This window comes from Temnothorax longispinosus, chromosome 1 (genome assembly GCF_030848805.1).
Source record: "Temnothorax longispinosus isolate EJ_2023e chromosome 1, Tlon_JGU_v1, whole genome shotgun sequence".
NCBI classification, from domain to species: domain Eukaryota; kingdom Metazoa; phylum Arthropoda; class Insecta; order Hymenoptera; family Formicidae; genus Temnothorax; species Temnothorax longispinosus.
Window position 1 is genome coordinate 9,854,813 of NC_092358.1, and position 22,335 is coordinate 9,877,147.

A 22,335-nucleotide genomic window follows, 5' to 3' on the forward strand; every position below is an offset into this window, starting at 1 on the left:
AAGAGCCAAAGATAAAAATTCCTCAAATTACTCGTATAAATAATATTTATTTATTTTGTAAAATTCTCTTTGCTCTTTTGGCACTTTATAAGTAAGTGATATAATGAATTTATAGCGTTTCGAGATGTTTTCAATCTTGGCGTGTGCAATACATATTTCGAACTGAAAAGACAATTCCCACAGCATCGCGCGTGTAATTTTATTTATGTCAAGTTTTCAATTTGAGGGCGTCAACGGAAACTGAGCGCAAACTGGTGCGGGTATACCGTTTATTTGCGCGATGAGAAACAAAATACGCAATATCTTATTGATTTATCCTTTTTATTATTTCTTTTTTGTGCAGGCGATGGACGCGTGACGCCGCGGCCTGACCGCAAGCTCGTTACGCCTGTCGGAAGTATAAATCAACCGCAAAGTTATTCCGTGCTGTCGGGAACTCCCCGTAAGGCGCCTCGTTGGAAACTGCTACCACCTTCTTGTCCGCGATATCCTTTGCGCAGGTACGTAAGTCTGTCTCACGTGATCGCGTCATAAACGATTTATAAAAATCGCGACGACAGCAGCGCGGAGTTAGCGTGACGACTCTCCGTCAAATCTGTCGCTAATTTTCGATATGGAAAAAAAACCCCGATCTCCTCCCACTCGTTCTCTGCGCCTATTTTTAATAGCCTCGACTTTTCTCTCTGAGATACCTTATTTTATTCCAAAAGAAGTGCCTCGTCAAAATGAACGGAGTCATGCAACGCTACCTACTCTGTTTAATGGCCATTATAATATGACTTATCGTCGCCGCGATGCCATGGGATTTTGCGGTAATTATAATTTACGGCCACTTAGGGCGCGTATACATTGATAGTTTTAACTGTATTTTCTTTCGATTATCTCTCTCGGCCTGAGCCGTGTGCGCGCACGCACGTCGGCGCAATAGCGAGACACGAGCGGCAATAGCGGTGCCCTCATAACACCCTGAGAATCTAATTGTAAGGTTGCCGCGCGAGAGCAGGTCGCGTTTTCTCGATAACAAAGACGTAAGTAATGATAATGTGGTAACGACCCCGGGGTCGGTACAGTTACTCGGCATGCGGAGAAAAAAATGATTTCCTAACTAATACAATCACAAGAGATAAGACCGCGTGGTTGTAATAAACCCAACATTGTACCGACGTAATACATAATTACCGATCTGGCGAGATCTGATAATTGTTACGCTGGTAATTGGCACCGGCGAGAATAACATTTCTCCGATGGCCTCGTCGTTTCTCACGAGAAACGTTCGAGGAGGCCCTCTTACAGTTTTCGTTCGTTTGACAGAATTAACTTTTTTTTTCTTATTCAGAGTATACCGCGTATATCCGGCTGCTAATCCTAGCGGATCGACGTGAAAAGCAAGCATACACGACTGAATGTGTTGCGAGCACGCAAAAGGGCGAAAACTTAGAAAAGTCGAGTTCCGAGTAAACCCAGAATCGTAGGATAATCCGAGATGATCGCCTAATAGCTTTAGGAAAGAATCGACTGGGGATGACTACTTTAAATTACCATAAGCCCCGACTCTTCCTGGTTAACGAGCGGAAGAGACGAGACCCCAAAAGTGTTGAAACTAGCCGTCGGAATAAAGGGAACGACGAAAATCGATGATGATACTGGGCACCGATATTATTATGGAAGAGAAGAGTCTAATTACTAATAATGTATAGGGAAAATGATAAAATCAAGAAAAAAAAATTTCAGTTGATCTACACAAATGGCTTGTAAACGTTATATCTCGGCGGTTGGGCGTTTATCGTCTCAAATTTGCTCGCAGCTAAGCGCTCACGTTAAAAGAAATAATTTGGCGGTGGCAAATTTATATATGTTTATTACTTTTTATCGGTAATATATATAGAAATTGCTTGTTTTCTCTTAGCTACAAATTTTATATATTCCAAACCCGAGAGAAAGCGCACGGCATCTGATACACCCTATACCCGTTTTAATAAATGAGCACGCGTTGACAACGATCGTGAGATTGGCCTTATTAATTTAATACGTTAATTAATTTATGGATAAAGGGGAGAGCCCGAATAAATTCTCAAGTTGCGTTTCTAGTCGCAATCGCGGTGAACAAATATAATGCAGGATCGATACACATCGTAACGCACCGTAGACACGGCAACAAAACAACATTTTTCAGCCGGCCGTCAGTCCGGAGACTCTCTTACGATTATATCAGCTATCCTTCCGTGTGCTAATAATTATCTCCCGATTTCTTCTCTAATTTAACGGCGCATACGTTACACGCGTAGCGTTCCGGTTACGCACCGCTAAAATCTAAGAGCCGCGCCTCCTTTAATTGGACCCGAACCAAGAGTTGATTTACAATTGTAGGAAAAGAAAAGAAAGTATCTCGTTTCTTTCACGCTTTTCCCATTGAGATAACAAATAACGAGTATTTAATATAATATTAACCCGCACACACGCGTCTTAATTACGTTTTGCCACCTCTTTCACAAGCGCGGCAGCGGCGCGGCAACCGTTGCGTCGCGGAAATGTACCAGACATGAGACTGATATATTTCGTGAAACTCGTCGTCGCGCACGCAGATAAGATACCTATCGCGGAATCAAACGAGAAATTCACTGCCTGTCCTATGAAAGAGAGACATCCCTCTCTTTCCGAGTCCACCGAAAGTCGTAAAACGTCCAGCACCCACGTAGAAACTGGTATCACGTACCGCCGTACTAAAGCTGAACCTTTTGTGTGCTCGCGTGTGTATTATCACGTGTGCATACAGTCGCCACCACAAATAGTCCCGAGACTCGGGTCTCGCGTGGCCCCGCTCGAACTTCCAATCTGCCTTTAAATCACTGAAATATATTGGCTAAACACACTCGGCCGAAAATACAGCCTAACCGCGAAACGTCCCGTGATCTTTGCAAGCTTCAATTTTTGCGAAATTGGAGCAAGACCGTGCTAGTGCTACTATCGCTAAATCTTTTTCAAAGGCCACCGGCAATTTATGACCATACATCGCTTTTGCAGTTATATCCTTATATCCCTATAGTGTAATTATTCCTTAGTCCATTATGTCTTCCTTACATGCGTTTTTGCAATAAATTTAACGATATGTAAAAAGATAGGTTTTATAGAAACAAATTCCTCTCCCTCTCTCTCTCTCTCTCTCTCTCTCTCTCTCTCTCTTCCCTTTCTCTCGTTAACTTTATAAAGACTTTTGGGCTACCGTTCTTGTAAAAAATGAAGGCTTATTCGCGGTTGGGACTGTACCATACACGTTCTGTGTGTGGTGTACGTGCTTGTCGTCCGTCCGTCCGTCATGAGTGCGTGCGCGAACGTCCGAGCTCGTCGACTCGTCGGAGGATGCTCGCTAGCTCGTTCGCTTTGCTCGATCATGGGACAAAAGTCGGGCCTACGTCTCGTGGGAACGTTGAAGTCATGCTCGCTCAAAAACCCTGCGTCGTGCTACATGTATTAAACCGAGCGCGAGCCGGCTTCTTGCGTCATGACGACTCGGCCGAAGTATTCGTTCCAAAGTACGCGAAACGCCGGAAATGTTCTTCGTGTATTATCAGTAAACAGTAACCGTGATGCTAACAGTAACTATGTCTTAAAAATATATATACAATTTTATTTAAAAGGGAAATGATGTATTGAGAAATCTTACCGCTATCAAGTTTTGAACTATTTTTTCAGTATTAATGAAAGTGAAAAACAGAGAAATTAGCTTCATTGATAAAAAGAATTACCAGAAAACAATTAAAACCATGAGAAAAATGATGATTTCAAGTCTCTATCATGTCACGACATGTATACGTGTTGGCACTTCTAATAGCCGTGTACTCGCCTATTAAAATCACATAAAATTAGTTGAATTCGCGGAGACACGTACCATTATCGTAAATTCATAGTATCGATAATCCCGCCAGCGCTGACGATGGTGAGAAGGATAAGGATTACGATAATCGCGGTAACGGCGGCATAATTAATGGCGTTTGCTCTTTCTCTGTGCGTGCATTCAATAATATAATCGTCGCAATCTCGATTTCATGCGGGTATACGTACGCGGCGCGCAATAACGCGCGTGCACCATGCACGAAAACCTCTGATTATCTCGTAATTTGTGAAAGTATCTCGCGCTTTTACGCGAGGAGATCTCGCGCGCGCACTGACTGGTAATAAAGACACCGAAGTATAAGCCGCATCGGTTATAGCCGCGTCGTCGGTCAGGTGCGTCGGTCTCACTCTCCCGGCTGGATATGTGTGTGCATCCTGGACAAGGTGTGCACCTGTCCGCCGTGGCGCGCAGGCTGCCCCGTTTTATAGAAGGCTACTTTCTATATCGCCGATCTATCAAATTGGCCCCGGCAGATAAGAAATTAGGGGAAGCGGTCGTGCCTTAAAAGCGCCCGTGACGGGACATCCCCGGCTGTTATTTGGCCAGCGTCACCCTCGGTCTCGCTCACGGAATTTTACGGCTCTTCAGTTTGATATCACCTGCTGCACGCGCTGCCTCGAAGCGGCGCCCCTAACCGATGCTTAAGTTATCATCGCTTCCTTGAAAAACGTCCATTACTTCCCAACGATCGGCCTTTCGCGCTGCGCGCATTATCGAGATTTCAAAGGCTTGAAGTGGAAGTGAACCGAATCCTAATTAATCCTAATCTCGTAATTTCTAATACCTATCCGCTTTTTGTTGCGAGAGAGATTTTATTTCATACGCTTTTGTTTCTCTTCAAACCCGCTTACTTGCTCGTGAATTCCATCGTTTCGCGCTCGAGGAAACATTTAAACGTTCGAGACATTCACGGGTATTTACGGAAGAGGCAGAAAAATAACTCGACGGCGACGGCGGCGGCGGCGCGCCGGCATCTTAAAAACGGAAACGCGCGTTGTGGGATAATAACTTGATTGCGCGGCGTGCTTTATCGAAAAATTATAAAGCAATTAATAACGTTCATTAGAGACGATACGCGCGCGCGATAATAATTCCGTTTGATAGGTAATTAGACGAGGGAGCGAGTAATTGCGTTAATTGAGACCAAGACCGAGCGCACGTTTGCGCAAAGCTTGGCTAGATATATGGAACCGTTCCACACGCACGCCGCAGCCCCGTAATCGTTCTAATCGCGGTTCTTCTTGCTGTGGAAATACCTCGCCTCGCCTTTAGGTTCGTTCCAGAGCCCTTTCGCCCGTACGGCGCGCTTTTCTCTCTTCCTGCGAAAGTCACGCGAAAAAAAGTTACCTGCCAACGATCCATAGAGATCGCTAACTTTTGCGCCTAGCATCGTGCAGTCGCTAACGACCTATGGCGTCCCGTAACCATGCTCTGAATTATATATTCAGGATAAAATACTAAAGTAATATTTAAACCAAAGTGCGAAAAAATTTTTGTCTTTATAAAATATCGCCGCTAAAACAAACAATCTCGATATCTAATGTTCGATTGAAGCTCTGCTCTTATGTATCTTTATACAAGTGATACCTCTAATTTAACTTAATTTTTATTAGGATTTAATAGAATTTTTGTCAGGAATTATGGCGAATCTCTACTTCTTCCTACACTGAGAAAAAAATTTTCTGCATTTTAATAAATATTGGTTTGCATACAACTGTGACTTTATTTATTAAAATGAAGGAAAATTTCTTTTTTATTAGTATTTGTGTATTTACTGAGAAAAAAATATAAAAAGAAAAATTTTCTTCATTTTAGTAAATGGAGTCACAGTTGTATGCAAACTAATTTTTACTAAAATGCAGAAAATTTTTTTTTCAGTGTACATATTTATTATTTGATAACCGGTAAATCCATACAATTATATCCGGCAGAACAATAAACACTTGTTAAGATTACTCTCGCGAGTTTCCGTTTCCCAGCTGCTCCTTTCAAAGGGCACAGGTCGCAGTCGCATTTCTGGGGATACCGAACTTCGTATATGTATTTATACATAATGGAGAATCGTCCCGCGTGGTGCGTAGACACTTATAACAGCGACATCCTGGACATCTGCCGACCTCGAGGCCCCTGGCCTCTTCATCTTGGCCTTCCTGTATTCTCTTCTCTTTTTTTCTCCTTCCGGAGAATGTCGCGTAATAAAGCCGCTGCCGTCGGCATAATACGGCAGTAAGCCCTACCGATATTTGCCATTTTATGTAACGTGTACTTACGCGACGTGCCTCATATTAAACAAGCACGAAAGATATTACGAGTACGTATTGCGGGAAGAAGCGCGGAGGAAGTAAAACTTGTTTCTCTATTCGTTCGAACGAGGACGTTTGCTCACTTTTCTTCTTATTTCATTCCGAATATTGCGTGTAATAAAGCAAAACATTGTTTTATAATCTAGAAATCGCTCTTACGATTTGATCTCCAGTTGAAAACGTTGCAGGTAAATTCCACACCGAATACTAATCGCCATGTGATCCACCGACCAAAATGATTGAAAAAAAAAAAACTCGCGCATTAGCATAACTAGATATCGTTATGACTTAATCCATCCGTAAATGAACGTAACTCGTTCCGAAGCAAAATAGCATCGTGAAACTGCAGGCGAATTTGAGTAATGGCGGTGATACGAAATATGTTAATGTCAATTGAACGAGTTAATGAGAATACGTCAATAATTTCTATCCCGTTGTCGATACATCTCGATTGAACTTTAAAACAACTTGATCGACGTTTACCATGGAAATCCCGACAACGGAAGAATGTTATCGTGAACGTCATCACGTCATCTCTACAGCTGCTAATCACGCGTGTGATTAACTAATATACCTACGCAGATAATTCCTTAGCGCCCGAAACACTTGTAACACCCTCTATAAATTTTCGCTGTTTGGACGCTTATTAACGACCGTAGTTAAATGTAATTACGGAACGTATATACGCACAGGTATCAATTACCGGAATTATTATATCCGACTATTTACGTAGATATGCTCGGCGAGCGTATAATCCGCGCCTGTAATTTGTGCAATGCAAATTTCTATCCCGGCGAACGCGCGCACTTATTAATACTTTCGACGTAACGACGCGACGATAGCCCCCCTTCTTACGTGTAACGTTTACACGCGCATCATTCATCGGGATCATCGTTAACGAGAGCATAAATATGCATTCGATTTGCCTTCATACATGCCGCTTTCTTGTTACTGCCGAAATAAATCTACATAACAATTTAGAAAACGTCAGTTTTAGAAATTCTAAACTCGATGTAATTAAATAAATGACTCTTTTAACTCTCATAAATTATTGCATAATTCTTTTACACGAGTATACAAAATTCACGAGGCTTAATGAATCACTCAAACAAGCGTTAATGCATCTCGTAACATTGCCGTACATTTTTTTGCAACAAACTGTGCGACGCGATATCGATAAAATCTTTGCGTGTCAAGGTAACAACTTATCGGCGAATAAAATCGTATAAATCCTTAGTTTATTTACATACCGTAGCTGATTTATCGTACACAATTATTTGTTAACAACGAACGAGAGAAACAAAATCGTGGACAGATTTTGCGGCGGAGATCCTCGATTCGTAATGAAACGTCGAGGCGTGGCGGAAACGTTTTACGCGGAAAAAAAGGAGTCCAAGGGAAAACGATTTCAGAAAAGGGCAGCGCGTGGGCGGTCCCGTTCGCGGGCGGAAAAAGTCACCGGCGGAACGTCGCGTTGCGTTGCGTTGCGTTGCGTCGCGTCGCGTCGCGTCGCACATCGGTCTTCGTAGGTGCGGAGTATTCCGGCGTTCATTAATTTTGTACCGTTGTCACCGGGAGGAATATGCGTATTCATGAGACACACCGAGGCTTATAAACGTCGAGCTATTAGTAATACGATTAAAATGTGCATTTCTCGAGCGTTGTTTTAAACGCAACACCCGACCCGTGACTCCGCCCGGTCGCGGCACGGTACACGGCGCGCGCGTACCTATTTCACGTACACGATATTTTATTCTCCGCTGCGCCGCTGCCGCTGCCGCGCACGCGGTTTTATCTACCGGAAGAAATAATAATGCAGCCACATCGCCTCCCGGTGGTTTTGCGCGCCACGGCCCGCGCCGCGCCACGCCGCGTTGTCAATTAATTTCGGTCTTTACGTTTCGCTCGGTTATCACGCGACGGAGCGGCGCGTGCGACATCGATACGCAGAATCGCCAGCGCGATTTCGTTACACGCCTGAGAGACGAATTGCGCGGCTAGAAACAATGACATATCGAATTGCGTGTTACACGGAAGAGAGAAATTGAATTGAAAATCGTATATGTTCAAGAGTTAGTCAATTGAATTTTTTTTATTTTTGAAACATTATTACTATAGTTTCTACTATTATTTGATGATAACAAGAGAATCTTAGGATCAAACCGATGCGTTAGAAACTTTTTAATTCTTATTGAGGAAACAATATTCTCGTATCCATAAAATTAATTTACATTGCAACGATATTTACATTTTTTATTAAGGGGTCAGTGAACGATGGATAACCGATTTTTGTCGTGAAGATACTGATGTAATGATCTCAAACAGCAGTCCATATCATCAGCATCAGCAGGAAAGATTCGCGAAAAAAATAAAGGAAACAGACAACGTATAAATCTTCTCTCAACCCTTTTCCCTTTCGCGAACGAACCAACTCGAAAAACGAGCCGCGCCGCATGGAGATCGGCGTGCGCGTACATATAGGTATGTATATCCGCGCAACTGCATCGCGAACACGGAGGAATACGCGCGGGCGGTTCGTACCGTTCCCTCTCCTACCCCCTACCGCGCCAGCAAAACGGATGCATTTCGGATGCAGCTGCGAGTTCGTTAGAGCGTCTAACGCGCGGGTGCACGAATTGTTTATGCGTCGTGACGTCGGCGGCGTCGGCGGCGCGGCGTCCCGGGGTGGAGCCCGCGCGCACACCACCCGGTATAGTATATATTTCGCAGGAAGCGCGCATACGCGTATCAGAGAACGATGAATATGCATACCTTAATTCGCGGGGCTAATTGAATAATTTGTAAAACGCGACGGGCCGGCCCGGGCCGCGACCTTTTTGCATTCCCCTCCTCCTGACGCAACGTGCCGGCAACGTGTCCCCGTGCTTGCCTTGCCTTGCCCGCCTGACTGCCTGCCTGCCTACCGGCCGACAGGACGAACCGGCGGAATGATATCCTTGCCTTTATGCTGGAAGCTAAGGTATGCCGTGGATAGCTCGCCTAAAATGTGGTTTGGCACCCGCTTAGCTGTCGCGAGGAACGCCGCCGCTGCGATCCTACGCCTCGTGAATCATTCCGGCGAGCACGCCGGAGAGATGCTAACTTTATTCACGTCCGAAAGTGCCGGCGAGTAACTAGCTGTTCTATGATGTCAGTGGAATATAATTATTGTAGCGATCTCGTAGCAAACAAATATTCTCGCTAAGAAATCGTTTTATGAAATCTAGGTGACGCCATTAATAAATTAACACAACAGTCATTAATCTTGGTAACGATTTAGCATGTTCGCAAGGCGAAACGTTTTGGTAGATTATTGAAAGGGAAGTAAAGGCACCATCGCGGCATCGGTACAAGTTGCGCATTATGCTAAATGCTCGGGTTCTAAAAGAGCATTGGATTTGGGATCGTTTCCCGTATATATGAAAACAAAGAAAATCGGTCAATGATTTTTGGCAATGACAAATGTCTTTAAAAGGATCAAGCGCGTCTGGTCGCCGAAATTTCTATCTCGAAGAACCGAAAAGGTCTTTTTCGACGGGTAGTTTCGTAGGCCTAGTTCCCCCGTTAGCCGATGAATCGGCTCAAGGCTCTCCTTACTTATGCGATGCGTGCCTTCGTCGGCATACATCACTGCCAGCAAATGTTTTTACGGGACACGATGCGAGCAAGAATACGCTTACGCGCGTTAACATTCTCGGAATATCATTTGTCCACTGCCCAAGGATTCCCCGCCGTCGGCGCCATACTATATTTTTGCATGACACGAATTAACAACGCGCGGGACAAGAATCGGAAGGTTCGATTAACTCATTAACAAGATAATTATATCTACGATTCTATTAGGGTCATCAGTAGCGTCGCGTGTGAAATCGCTAAGAGTTAAAAGGAAGAATCTAAGGATCTTTTGTCGTTTATTTAATATTTTATTTTGTCTTTTATTTATTCACTAGTCCTAGAGTATTTGAATCATGAAATACTATAGAATACCATTCTAAAAATTTTTTTTGATATGCTATATTGTATAATAAAAAATTAATTTTATATAATTTAAGATTTTCGTAAAACTACTGTTATTAATCTAAAATACTGATTCAATCAATCAGTATTTTAATCAATACTGATTTTTCATTATCATTAATACATAAACTTCAGGCAAATACCTAGCTTGCTTAAGCAATCAAAAGCGTTCGGTGGCTTTGCTTAAAAATCTGATTGTTAACGAGTATTAAAATTCCACGAATACTCGGAAAGCGAAATCGTTGTCGACGAAAAGCAAACACGGTGCGGCAAAGTCGGTGGTGCATCTCATGAACCTACGACGACAGGAGGAGTAACAGAGTTGAAATCTCGCGGCGGGGAAGGAAATCAGCCGTACAATCGACGACTTAACGACAAAGACCGCGATATCCAAGATCTAAAGTTGGCTGTCGTATGAGAGCTTTTCTAGATGCGCGCGCCTAAGGCTGGGCGGTGAATCCCTCTGCTCTATTTCGGACTGTCTCTTGGTCCTTCTCTTTCTCTCTGCCTGTTTCCCTCTTTCTCTCTGTCTCTCTCTCTCTCTCTCTCTCTCTCTCTCTCTCTCTCTCTCTCTCTCTCTCTCTCTCTCTCTCTCTCTCTCTCTCTCTCTCTCTCTCTCTCGGCTTCCCTCTCTGCCTTCCCATCACTCATTCCCGAAGGGAAGAGAGACGTAAGCCTGGCAGAGGGCCCCTTTGATCCTCCGCACTCGGTGTCGGCAAACAGGAGCTCCGCTAGTGAACGCAGCCACCGCGCTTTAATACCTCATGCAAATTTCAGGAAAAGGGCACCCCTCGTGCCTTCCCCCTTTCCGGGGGCCCCCCACGCTCGGTCCCGCGCGCTCATCCGCGCCTCCTTCGTCGCCTCGTACTCCTCCACAACGGTGATAACCCGCTATATTGCTTTTCGAACAAATCACTATCCGCCTGCCACGGGAAACGCACCGATCGAAGCGTCTGCCGGAAAAAATTTCGAAATTCCCGTCGGAATGCATCACTCGTCTGGACATCGCGCTATTGCGAAGAAATATAATATGCAACATATAAAACGAAAAATATTTTAAACGAAGTTGTTTCACTCGTATACGCGCACTAGTCCCAGAAATCTTGCTTATCCAGAATAATACATAATTAACAGCAATAATTATGTATATAAGTTCTATTAAAGTCTCTGACAATATTTTTCAAATATTTAAGAATAAAAAAAATAGGAGACACAAAAAGTTAGGATTTTTACAAAAAATATAAACAAAAGAAATAGTGATTAACGAGAGAAAAAACGATGTATAGGATTAAATATATCGGTTGCAGTGTGTATTATCAATCATTATCGACATTGACATAGTTAGTAAATGGACTCAATAAAAAAGTGTATACTAAAATATCATTTCGTCATCAACGATACAGATCTCTCAACCGAATTCGAACTATAACAGATCCCTTTCTTATACCTTCGTTCCATTGTCACTTGCTCACAGTTTCTTCGGTCCTCCCTGACTAACATTGTTTCTTCAGGTATGTGACTCTCAATCCCCCCCTCCCGCCTTTCTTCGCCCCCTCGTCTACGCCGTCCGATATACATACAATGCAGCGTGTGCAACGCCAGATCAGAGACATACCTACGTAGGTGCGACCGAATCTTTTTTCCCCTTTTGAGGTCCGCGAGAGGCACGCGAGAGAATTTATGCGTCGTGGATTACGGTTACCGTGGCTTGCAATTTGAACTTCGTCCGAAATGCACGACAGACATTGGAGAATCGTTCACTAAGATTAGAAGGTAGAAAATAATTTTTTATCTGCAATTACTGTGAAAAATGATCGTCGAGAAAAATCGACGATCAGATTTTTTAATTCCAAAAAAACTGGATATTAATATATTTAAAAACCCTACCGAGATTGAAATGACTCTCGTTAAAAATTGTAACAAGTGTTCAATTCGAAAATACTTTGATTAATTAGGAAAGTTGAAATTATTTTAGACTTTAGAAAAATTACTTTTCTTTTTTATGTGGCATTTTTTAAATAAAGATTAAAAATCATTTTGTAATGCAAGCGGACAACTAAAGTAATTTTTTTACAACGCTATTTTTAATATCTTACAGACTGTAAATTTGAACTAATTATTTAAATAATACTAAAAAGAGATATAGGACTAAAAGGAATAGAGCAACGAGAACATCACCGAATGGAGAGCAGATGATATCGCGCATTAATAACGTGTTGACGATTTCATGAAATTATCAAGCAAGTTCAAAGTTATTTGTCCCATTGTTGAGCCATAATATTCCGTTGTAGTAGAAGTTGCAGACGGGTGTCCCTGGGGCAATTTTCAGGCTTTGCGATTTGGGAAGCGGCCACTGGCGAATACGGATACGCCGTTATATCTATATATTTGTCTATGTATTCATGCCCCAAAACCGTCGGTCTCGACCAACGAACCGCGTAATCCTTGACGAGTGAATCTCGTCAATCACGTCCCCGACGCATCGGACGAATCGATACGAATTCACCCGCGGCTACCGCGACAGTCGCGATTCTCATCCTCGATTCTCCCGTCACGACCGCAAGGCTCACGAATCGAACCGATTTTTTGGTCGAGTCCTTCGATCGTTTGAATAATCGCTAGCTTTCTCCAAGGAAAGAGAATCCCGTAATTGTAAGTTATTGATTTAATCGTCCGAGAAACGGACGAGATGACGAATCCGTTAAATGTCAATTATTGCACAATTGGACATGAACGGATAAGTATTACAAGAAGATGACTTTGTAGGTAGGTACTCAAATAACGATAAATAATTATATTATATCCAACATCGAGATACATCGACAGATATTTGTCGATATTTTTCCCAACTAATAAATAGAGATGTTTTCCTTGGAATTTTATTAAGATCGGGGATTTTCATGTTCTTGGGCGTAGCTGTTACTGTGACCTCTTAGATGCATCAAAGTCAAAGGTGATCGCTCGGTATAATAATTTACGAACTCGCTGTTGGCTCGGCCGGTTTTGGGGGCACAAAGTCAAACCGCGACGCTGTCAGAGTTTCACAGCATCGCGTACAAGTTCCATCGCTGCACGTGCAAAGGACAGGCAAGGAGCAAAGTGGCGAGAGAGCGGCGGGAGAAGGTTCCCCGCTGGAGGAGGTCTCTGCTGGACCAAGGTAGGTACCAGGAGGGTACCGGAGGACACCAGACCCCGGGAGGAAGCATGGAGTCCTCTTCTGGGAGCGGGTGTCTTTTTTGTCCCGCGATATGGCCCGGGGAATGTCATCCAATGAGGGTGAAGTAAAGGGAAAACAAGTAAAATAATGATAAAAGGCGGAGCCCGCGGCGTGATTTGATTGGTCGAGATATCGCCGGCGTTCGGAGTCACAACCCGAGGAAGAAGAGGGGGTTGTCCTCTCTCTCCTCTCTCTTCGTCTCTTATCTCTGTCCCGCGCCCTGACGCGCGGCCGCTCTCTGCTATCTCCGTCTACGGCCTCTCTCTCTCTCTCTCTCTCTCGCCTTCCTCCGTCGTTTCTCTTTACCGCACCTTCGTCGCCGCCGCCGCTGCGCTGCGCTGCGCTCCTCGTTCCCTTTCTTGCTTACGCTTGGTACCCTCTTTGTATCCTCCTCTTCTTCCTTCGTCCCGTATGTAGAAGCACATACACGCATATATACAGAGGAGGTTACTTTATTCTCCTTTCTCCGTAGAGGTCCATGGTCCACGATCATGTACTGACTCTGGCAGGAGCATCGGTTTTCTCCCCCACCTTCGTAACTTTCCTCCTTCCTTTCCTCGTGCTCTCTTTCGTCGCCTTCTTCTTCTTCCTCTTCTTCGTCATCTTCTTCTTCTTTCCTTTCCTTCTCGTTCTCCTCCTCCTGTTCGTCGTCGTTTACTCGAACAAGTTCGAGTACATTGCATGTCGTATAAGTACGTGCACGGACGGTCCGTCGTATTTAAGTGAAATGTAGATTCGCAACGATCCCAGTAAACCTTGAGAAAGAAGCATCGGACATGGAATAATATCGTCTTTATGAGAGGCGTCGTCTCGCGATACTTTCCGCGAAGTAAAGGATGTTAGAAAGAGTTAATAAATATAACGCGTCAGTTAATTGCACGTGCAACAGACAGCAGCACGGTTGACGTCAGTAGCAAATAACAAATGTTTTCTTTTATATAAATATTATGCACATTAATAATAGCTTTAGTATAATCCAGCGCAAAAACGAAGTAACCGTTAAGATTAAAAATCATGACTAATGTACTGTTAGATAAACAATCATCCCGAAACATTATTAACAACGTTATCTTATTCTTCACAATAGTCTACAAAATATTTATCATGATATATTGTTTTATAATATTTTAGGCAACATTATTTTAGCGCGTTTCTTTAACGATTTCTCTATCATCTTAAGCAATGAACAACCATATGCGATGGGCGCAGGTCAAAGAAATAATTAGCAGTGTGGTAACGAAAATTCAGAGAACCCATCACGTGTTCCCGCAGTGCGAGGGTTTCGTGGCGGAAAAGTATATTGACTCGTGATACGCCATCTGTGCCGAGAGAGGAGGCACCCTCGCGGCGTTATTGGCAAAATTAATAATCCCCGCTATATCGCGGTCTGTCGAAACGGGAAGCGGTTAATTCGGCCCGCCGCTCATTGATCCGCTATGTTGGCAGATTAGAAGCGTTTCCGAACGAATGGAAACTGTTTGCCCGATGGCTTCGACGGCGGGACAGCAATTGTACTCGCTTGCGGAGGGGAACACCTCGAAACCCGACCCGACCCGGCGCCGGCGCGGCAGCGGAAGCCGCCTCATCTCCCGAAGAAACGATCGCGATGAATGATCGCCGCTACAAGCGACGAATCAACATCCGGCAATCGCGGGATACTTATTGCGACGCATTAAGCGAGACGAGTTTTCTGTATACGCGCGTCGACGGTGGTTTGAACTAATTGTGGACGCTGATTTGCCGCGGTCTGACGTATGACTGATGTATTATTAACATCATCCTTTTTCAAGTGTTCTTTTGTACATAGTTATAAATAATATAATCATTGATAACTGCCGTAAATAAGCGATTGGGAATTCAACGGCAAACACATTTTGCAATTCAGCAATACCCAACACGAATATAAATTGATATCAAAACGTTAACAGTCAACAAAGAAATGTTATACGATTTTTGCAACGCGTTAAGAAAATTTCGACGTCCTGTATTACGAATAATAAACTTCAGATGTAGAATAAATAAGATATTAAAATAAAACTTTATAATTACACTGAAACAATAGATAATCTAAATGACGTCTTAAAGATATCGAAAAGACATCTTACAATTAATGATCGTTTAAAAGCCTTTCACATATTCTTTGGAGTTATTTTACTCAAGTAACTAAAGTATTTAAAAATTATTTTTTCTATCACAAATAAATAATATTCCAACGTGTGTGACGAACGGGGTACTCTTTACACCCTAACGCGCTCACGCGTGAATCGTTTGAGGGCAGAACGGTTGCCGACGCGCATTGCGGCGCAGCATCGAAAATTAACGCCACCGCGAATCAAGACGACAATGTGATTCATCAGTTAAATCCGCGTGCATAATCCTTTACACAGCGTCCGATCCCCGGTCCAGCGCCGTGAATGGGGTGGATCGTGGGATACGAAGAGGGGGGCGGAAGGGACGAGGGAGGACGGCGGAGAATCAGGAGAGCGGGTGGCTCTGTCAGAGCTGCGAATTATAATCACAGTTGTGGTTGGCGAGATGAGGAGACACCGAGGGTGTGAGGGGTACCTCGATGATGGGCCAGGAGGAGCGAAGGACGATGGCGACGACGAGCGTCCGCTTCCAGGGGGATGGAAAAGGGTGTATTTACTCACCGTCGTACACACCGGCGCCAGCACCGAGAACGGACCTAGATGGAAATCTGCGGCATTCGGAGGCACTGGCCAAGAAAATTGGCTGACAACATTTCGCACGGGCTCTGAATTGCCGAACCGATCTCCTATCCTCCCCTCCCATGTGTCAACCCCCTTCTGGACGGTACGGCGACGACGTACGGCTAACCAAAATTTGCGGTCCGGTCCAATGCATCTACATGGATGATGATGTCTCCTCGTCACGTCTTTCAGCAGTTTAACTAAATCGAGAAAATATATAGTTCAAAATAGAGGTATATAATATATCAAAAGTCTTTATGTTTGAAAATTATTAAGAATAATGAAAATTTAAACAAAAAAAAAGAGAAAAAAAAAATCTTCCTGTTTTACTAAATTAACTAAACATATATTTACTATCTTCAAAAATAAATAATTATCACACAAATTATCAGTATAAGAAATATATATAGATTAGCCGGCAATTCGCTACTTTAATTTTAATGACAGATTCATTGACGAATTTATAACCAATTTGCGTGTAAAAAATCGCGGTATTTTTACTGCTGTGCAAATTACGCAGGCTCCAACCGGTGGCATCGTACGTACAAAGGCGCGGTAATGTCAAATAAACGTGCTCAGTCCGATAAAAGGCTTGGAGGCGTTTCCACAGTGGGAAGCTTTAATGAGCGCCTCGTGCCGCCGACAAGCGCCCAAATCCCGGGCAAAATAAATCCGTCTTGATTGAATCATTGTTAAGCGAAACCGCGTTAAATACCCGTGAAATTAACCTGGCCGATCCGAGGCCGGCACGCGATCGCTGCTGATTGGCTCGAGGGTATCGTTTTTAAGGCGTCATTAGAGCTGCACCTCGCACTGTCGACCGACGATTAATGATGCGTTCGCCAGAATGTGTCCGGCTCAGGTGCCGTTCCGGCGGTAACGTCTTTCGAAAAGAACGAGTCACCCATCCTACGAGAGCATGGTCTGGAAAATATGTTTCGCGTTTGACGTCGATGATGAAGTCGGGGTAATTTGCCAAGAAGGTTACACCGACGCGCGACGTAATACTTGACGTGGTACATAAGTATCCTAGTATTACGAAATGTAATTATGCTCCGCAAAGCATAATTACTCAACTAAACTTTCAAAAAGTTGGAAACCGCATTAGACTCTAGCGTCTGAAAGCTGTAATTTTGATAACTAGAGTCACTATTAGCATAATATAGTCACTATTTGATACAGTCACTATTAACGGTCCCAAAATTGTCAAAATATATTTCTTCGTTAGCAATATCGAGATTTAATCTCTTGTAGCTTCAGGAAATAGAGTCCTCTCTCTCGCTCAGGATAAGGTAATACGATGACAGCTATTTATACTAACTCGCTCATTCATTTCATCAGTCCGGAATGCAACGGACCGCACTCGCGGTGAATTCTCAGCGTCAATGAACCGATACGAATTTGCTGTAGCTGCCAATTCGCCGTGACTTAACAAGATCGGCGCACCCGCAAGCAAACATCTCTCCACTGGGATCATCGTACTTCTCGTTTTCGAGAGTGCGGGACGAGATCGCCCTTCGCCGAACTCTCGTAAGCCTATCCAGATTCTTCTTCCAGCTTCCGCCTCCCGCCCGCGATTCCATCTTCCAGACGTCGTCGCGCTGCACCCCGCGGATGGACAGCGGTCGAAATTAGGGTGAGTACCATCGCGGTAGCGTGGACATATGGGAACACCATGTGGTCACCACCGTATCGTTCGTTCGGCCGACGAAAGCTAAAACCAACCCCCCGTGCGCGAACGGAAAGGAGCCGTTGGGGGGAATATAGGAAGCCGCAGATTCGGCCGGACGGCTAAACGCCCGCCGCAATTTGTAGCAATTTGTTAAGTAGCCGGCCAGAACATTACCTATATTACGTTTACTCCCCCTTGAACCGGACACCAAGATATACGGCGTGCGCGCAGATTTATCGTTTCTACGGAGAGAACGGAGGTTGCGAGATTCTGGGGCGCCGTGCCTCGCTCATTTTAAGTTATCGCTGTGTTTTAACCCTTTTGGCAATGCAAAATAGTTGCGGTCGATCGATCTGTTTGTTTGGCAATCTTAGCTAATTCGTTATATCGTGAATAGCAGACGATAGTCTTCGTGTCAGCCTAATGATTATTATTTGACAAAATCTTGTAAAATTTGATAGAAAAATAGAGAGTTAAAGACACTGTCGTATACAAATTTATGTGTAAATAAATTACCGTGGTGCACAGTATCACGAATTCAAACGACTGTCTCGTCTGGACGATTGTAATTATCCATTGTAAAGCGACATTCAAGTTAAAGATACAAGTGCACTTCGAGTTCTTGATTTTCTTTCGAGAAAATTAAGCGAGTCAAGAGACGCCAAGAGAAATCGGCGAACGACGAAGCTTTTTTTTTCGGCCACGTCTCTCGGCTCGCGGGAGATAATTTAAACCGAAGGTAAACGTCAAGAGCACTCGCTTTATCTCCGTCCGTCTCGTCTTCGTGACGAGTGGGCCCCTGGGCTCTTCACGAATAAGAGGAGCTTCCATAACGGCGTAGATTCGAGAATAAACCGAAACGACTTCGACCGCTTCCGCGGATGCTTTTAGTCGATGAGTTCGCTTCCCTATATATCCCGTGTCGTTTTCGTCTCGTTCCGCGTACCGCCGCGTACTGTCCTGGCCTAACCCAGCTTTCTCATCCATATGTAACAGTCGCCTGGTATTAATGACAAGGGGAGAGAACGAGTACGACACGGTGGGTTCTTTATCCTACAAGGGACTGTCCTTCTCCCGCCGTGGACTACTCCAGATTTCCCTCGCGCTTACACGCTATTGCAATTTTATCGTTGTCCTTTCATTATCTGATAAATGTAATGGAATTGTTTATTCGTCGTTTGCTCGCCCGTTACGTCGCAACTCGCAACAAGAATCGCGGCATATAGTCAATTAATGTTAAGTGATGTATTATATGCGTTAAACCAAAAAATATATGTATATTAAAACCATGCATATTATTTCCAAACTCTTTTTGTTGCATTATTTTAAAAAATTAAATGGAGATTCGTTTTTAATTCAATTAAATAGATATAATACTGATGAAGCGATCAAAGAAAATGATGGTTAGTAAATATATAATACAAAAGTGTGACGAAGTACACGCCGAATTATATTTGAGCCGTCTGCCCGTCAAAAAATTGCCAACATCCGCCCGCTGATTATTTTTCGTGGAACCCAAACGACGTATACTTCCCGGATCGAACAACGATTTTACGGCTGAATGCAACGTCGATCGACATTTAAATGAGTACCAATGAACAACTACAATTTCCTTTTTGGAGATCAGTCGGTCAAAAACTGAACCCGATACGGAAAGCGTTAGAGGCATAATTTTCACAGATTTACATTTTAAAAAATTAGAATTTACTGAAGAATTCTAGAATCACTTCGTCTTCGGTAACATTAGACCACCCAGTCGATATTATTCATCATACCAAATTGAAATAATTTCTGAGGCATGGTGAAACCTTGAAATTTTCATGCTCACAGCTTTTTCGATTTTCCTCGCGCGCGGAATCCCAAAAAGATCCCGAAAGCAGGGCATCTGAATGCGACATGGGCGCTTTTGTGAGCTGCACGCACATATGTCAGAATTAGTGACAATGAGCGGCGCGGATCGAAAGCGGAAGAGACAAACGGGGTGAAGAAAAGAGGCGACGCCAGGGATATCCAGCCCGCTCTCTGTCGCTGCGTTCGTAAGTACTTGATGAACGGCCGGCAATCGGTTAGTCTTTTTAAACGGCTCGCGATGACGGATCTCCACCTGCGAGCCGGTGGCACTCCAGCTGACCGGCGACAATGGGATGAAAGGAGCAGGAAGAAGATTGGAAAGGATTCATATATATACATATGGGTGTTTGTCTGGCTCAATGGCTTGCATTCGTCGACTTTAGTTACGCTATCTCGTTGGCCGGTTTCTTTTCGGACGAGTGTCGTTCGCAATATCTCGCGTGATTTGTTTTTCTCTTCATAAATGACGACCAAAAAAAAAGTCCGAGAACGTGAAGTCAGCTTAAGTTTCCAAAAGTAAAACTGATATTCACGTAAGAGAGTTAGCGATTATTTTAATAATATCGTCTTCAATTTTAATAATAATAATGTCTCAATAATAAATTCGCAAGTAATTTAACGATATTAACATTAACATTATTTATTAATTATAGGGTTAATGAACATGCAGGATTTCGGTAAGAATCAAGTGCCATCCCCTCTCCCCCCCCCCCAAACAATGGTAACTCGAGTTAAGTGTTGTTAATATCCTTCGTATTAGTCGCCATTTGTCGGGATCTTTTCGGTGCTGGCTGACATAAGGTACCATTAACAGCTAAGTAGGAACAATTCGATCCGCGACCGTCCAGAATGGTCCCAGTGCTGCAGTTAGCCCTGTGCAAATTGTCACCGTCTCTCTCCCGCTGCATTCTGTCTCTTTCCTTCTTTTTCTCCACCTCTCTTTCTCTTTCTCGGTGAATATCAACCGTACGAATTACATGTGGCGAGGGCTCCATACGTCCTCGGGCACCGAGTCGAGTGCCCCGCAGGTCCGTCGGGTGTATCGTTGAGAGAGAGAGAGAGAGAGAGAGAGAGAGAGAGAGAGAGAGGAATGAGAGAGAAGAGAGGGAGTCAAGACTCGAACATGTGGCATCATTTGTTACGTGCGAAGTGGGGTTCCCGAGCCCATCACGCTATGCCTTATCTAAGCCCGTTTAAAAGCGCCTACGTATCCGGAAATCCAAAGGCGTAAAGGAGCAAGAGATCGTTCGAGCATGTAAACGATCCGTCGTCTCCTGTCAGCTATTCGAAGAAGGGTCGGCGCAATTCGATTTAACCGAGGGAGACAACTTACGACTATGATACAGCCAATAACAATGTTTCTTGATAATAATTTACGACACGTATCATGATATATAAGCAGATATATTTTGATAACTACATACTTTGTACTTAATTAACTGCTGAATTCAGTTATCCAGGCGAACACAGAACCAAGATTAACTATTTAATACAAAATTAATCGATGCTGAGAAAACGGAGAGATTAGTTATCTTTAGGAAGTTTTCTAATTGTTCTGTTTTGTTGGAAAAATGGAATCGGCTTCGACTCCGTGTTCGCGCAACGTTCGTCTAGGACGTCATCGAAACAACGCGCGACAACTATCCTCTACATACGGGGGCGAGAATTCGCGTGGAACGCGCCCGATGGGGATCTCGGTTTCTGTGGACATATGGTCAGCCCGTGCTTCACCGCGACAAAAAAAAGCGCTACAGAAACGGCGACAGAAGTTGGGAGTGTCGGCGGGCGATATATCAGGGCTTAAACTGTCCCGTCGCAGCAAGCATGTCCTACCAGCGTGGTTCTGCGCACCCTGTCTGACCGACTGGATGGTTGGTTGGTCGGCCGGTCGGTCGGTCGGCCGGCTCGCTGACTGGTGCGCGTATGGCATTGCGTTCAACAGGGGTGCTGGCATTAGTTAATAGCCTGGGTGCAATACTGGGGACACGTTAATGCAAGAGAGCGGAAAAAAGAGAGAGGAAGAGAGAAGAGAGAAACAGGACAAGGGTGATCGACGTCTAACCAAATGCGGTTTCCAATCTATTGCGTTTTTACGCAGCGCGTCTAATGTGTTTCGGACATTAACGCTCACACTCACCGATTTTGGGAAACGTCTTTTGTGAAAGGGGAGAACATGTCAAGAATGGCGAAGGGTGCGAATACATTTGCGTGGCACTAAGTTTAGCCTGGTTATCTTTACGATATAATCTCTCTCTCCCTTTCTCTCTCACTATCGAAAACGGGAATCACCTTTTCTAACGTCAATCAATTTGAAAAAATAGATATCTCTCGACAGAGTTAACACCCTAATTAAATATCTAAGAAATTGTTATTATCCGTTTAATGTAATCGTTCTCAAAACACAAGAGCCCTGATTATGTCGAGGGACGAAAAACTGCTCGAAGAAACGAGCTAGGATGCATGGAACGATGGCGCACGATACGGGGTGGCAAAGAAGTCTACCGACACACAGACCGTAGTCATTATAAAAATAATCAAAGTTTCCCAGGGCAGAAGACTCGTCGGGATGGATGATGGGTCGCGAAACGTTCCGGCGACCGGCGTCTCATTACGTTTGACGATTATGCGTTAATTTGCGCCTAGCGATACTTCAAAAGATTTTTATTCATTGC

At 43.9% G+C, this 22,335-nt stretch overlaps 1 long non-coding RNA gene across 1 annotated transcript in view; it reads left to right on the forward strand.

The window, feature by feature from the left end:
• The window catches only part of LOC139811061 (uncharacterized), a 153,722-nt gene that overhangs the window by 101,204 nt on the left and 30,183 nt on the right, over window positions 1–22,335 (forward strand). The window contains exon 3 of the long non-coding RNA XR_011731538.1: window positions 344–500. This is a non-coding gene — a long non-coding RNA (uncharacterized lncRNA). The remainder of the gene's footprint in view (window positions 1–343; window positions 501–22,335) is intronic.